Below are 3,577 nucleotides of genomic sequence, written 5' to 3'. Positions count from 1 at the left end.
GCGGTTAATTTAAATTGCGACAATACAACAAATCATTTCTGTCAGCGTCAATTGACGTTGTCAATCTGACTTGCCATAAAGTGTTTTACGTGTCTAAAACATAAGCTAGAAACGAAAAAAAATCCTCATATATTAAATGGATACAAATAAGTTTTATTTAAAAAAATAAGTATAATTAACGATTCAATATATTGCCTAAATATTAGCCACACTAATAATCTAATAAAATCTACGAGTGGTTTTAATTTTTCCTATCGAAATAAATTATTAAGTTATTATAAAAATTAAATTTATTTTATAAAAATAAACCATATATTTAAAATAATAAATTATATGAATAATCATGTTTATTTTTTCATTCAAAGTGAAATAATCTACGTTTTAATATATGATATTCCCGTAGAATAATGTATTTGTGCAATCTTATCCAATTAGTTTCCACCTTATTGTGATAGGGAAACTAGCATCAATACCCAAGCCACTAATTATGAAGCGAAGATGGGTGATCAAAAGCATAGACTGGCACAATTTTATCGTTGTGAAGTAGCTCTATTAGTCTAGTTCTAGTTTCTTTTTCTGTCTCTTCACAGAGTAGATCAGTGTAGATTTAAATAGAGGCCGTTGCTCTCTGCAGAAGGTGTTTTTGAGTGTTGAGTTAGATATTTTTGGAAAGGTTAAAAAAGTAAATATTTCTAATAAAAAAGTCAATAAATAAAGGACCACTAGATATAATTTAGTTCAAGAACATTCAACAATTTCACGCAAAGACCTCTGTCCCAGATTTTATTTTTAATTTAGCTACATTTACCATTTCAAAAGAGTTATAGATAACGTTTATTTTACAAAATACCGATATTTATATTAACTATTCTATGTATTAAAAAGAAACTTTTAATCGAAATCAATGTTAAGCATGAAGTAAAAAAAGAATTTGTTTGCTATTTAAAGTTTCAGTCAAATTACTTTATTACCACATTAAAAAATATTTCTTAATAACTACAATAAATCATGACAATAAAAACGAGATAAATACAAATAGAGAAACTAGATATTTAACTACAAGAGCGAATAGCCTTTAATTGGGACAAGTCGAATGCTGAGGTACGCTTCGTGACAGATAACCCCTTCGTTAGATCTTTGCTAGTTTATACCGGTTATACAATATTAGTTACATATTTTAATGTGTTATCATATAGATCATATACATAGTATCTATAGATCGAAATAAGTATAGTAAGCCTTTTTAAATGTCAGGATTCCTTAAAAATATTTAGTTCAGTAATATGACTACAGATTATGCAAATGAAGAAATGCAAAACACTTTTCGTTTCCATAAAATTACATCCTTATTTTGAAATGTAATATTTTGAACTGATAGCTGTTATTTAATGTGGTAGTTGCAAATCAGCTTTCACAAAGATTGAGGTATCGATTTTGTATATACATGATCGGTATATGTGTATCATTATCATCAGAATGTCAGCTGATAGACCCACTACAAGACATGATGACCAACTACCTGTCGCGACTTTGACTGTATCGTTGGTCTACCTTATAGGGGCCACCCCAGACCGCGTCTATCACTTTCAGAAAACCTTTTTAGCCCGAAAGGCTGTCGATTGCACGAGCGAGTTGTATACTTTTTCTTCATTAATATGACATCACTGTCTCTCTAAATAAAGTACAAAGTAAATTATTGATACCCAAAAGCAAACGGACGAACATATTTCTCCGATAAAAGTAGAGCACTCTATTAACCCCTTCCGTTTCCTTATATTAGTTACGATGAAGGTGTTTACCCACAAATTTTCATGATTAACCTGAATACGCAACAAGTTTATGTACATTTAATTGCCTTATATAATTGTGTAGGCGTTTAATATTTTTGTTAAATATATGAGCCGTTCATTTTTATAAATAACGAAACATCGATAGTTAATTAAACATTATTAATGCAATTAAAACGTGTCTGTCTGAGTCTACGAGGTTGAAAGATGACCTTGTTGAGATAGTCGGAAGACGCTGGAGAAAAGCCGCTTTCAACCAGTCTTATTGGAAATATTTCAATTGCGGCCTTTGACGTATGTTATGTTTTGTGTAACATTGTTAAAATATTACTACTATAGTAAAAATTTAGATAACTACGACATTGTTGCTCACCTGATAACCTGTAAAACAGATATCAATTATTAATTTTATCTTTTAACAGGTCAAAATGTAAATGTTGCAAGATAATGAAAATGTTATACATTTATGGCACAAAGTGTACGTATGTACAGTAAGTTGTATTTCGTGCGACAGAGATACGAAGTCGAAATTAGTCAATTGTCTCTTTCCAAAAGCTCGATGTGCAAAATTTATCGCCGGAACTGTACAATTATATTTTATAATCAATTTTAGATCTGCCACTGGAGAGATTTAAAACCAATATAAAAAGAATATTATTGAAAAATAATATATTGTTCTATCCAAGAATACTATACTGTTGTTAATGCTTGGAATTAAATATTGTCGATGCTCGCTCAGGAAGCTAATTATTGTCACGGACTCTTTATAAAACTATATCTGCACATCAACTGTTGAGTTTCTCGCCAAGTTTTCTCAGCAGGACTGCCTTCCGAGCCGATATTTATATTTCAAGTTGAGCCTATTCGAATAAAAACTTTTTGATTTTCATAAATTTTTTAGGAACTTTTTAGAATCAATTTTCGAAAATATCAATTATTATCTGTTGAGCCTACTATTTGTCAGTTTTTCTTATGACAGATTTATAATCTATATTTAAATACATAATATACGGAACAATTGTAAATATGTGTAAAAGTTTTAAAGTGGTGAATGTATAACTAATTGATCAGCAAAAGGCATTAAAGCTATAACATATATTTTCAAACACCTGTACAATTAAGATCACTCTAAAATATGTCTAATCAATTTTTTATTTTGGAAAGGGACAAGCCAATAACTTCTGTACAGTCTGCAAGGATATATAATTCACAATAGTTAATTTTAACATGTTTTAATCGGAATTTTCAAAACGATTTTTCTAAATATATTATCATCATGTTATTATTTCTGAAACCGTTGATTTTTGAACAGGATAAACTATATATTAATAGCTGCAAATGACCTACACAATTATCCGTTACAATCTTTTACATCTCAAACCATTAATAGTATATTTACCAATTAATTATATGTTTTGGATATATCTTAAACGAATCGTTTGTGATTTCGCTAAAAAATTATACATAGCTGTATTTTGAGCGGCAGCCGAAAACCGTGTGGCGATTGCTTTTTATTTTCTTATATTTTACTTTGACATTTTGACGTTAAGTGTTATATTCTTTTTTAAATTTGTCAAAAACGTTTTAAAGCGAACCGTGTAGACTGTGTGGCTGCATCTTTGTTTACAATATTTAACAGATCTTAACGTAAACAAGACGAGTTAAATTTTACATCAGCGTTGTGCGTTTATAATCTGTTGCGTCTTAATATTCTGTTATTACGTTAAAATACAAACAAACGTCATTACAATTCTAATAGTTATGATGTTTCAAATCGTTTATTTTCGTTT

Source organism: Battus philenor, unplaced genomic scaffold (assembly GCF_028537555.1).
Source record: "Battus philenor isolate CCGP_79_NKW_IND1 unplaced genomic scaffold, ilBatPhil1.0.hap1 SCAF_9, whole genome shotgun sequence".
In the NCBI taxonomy this organism is placed as follows: domain Eukaryota; kingdom Metazoa; phylum Arthropoda; class Insecta; order Lepidoptera; family Papilionidae; genus Battus; species Battus philenor.
This window is presented reverse-complemented; position numbering follows the sequence as displayed.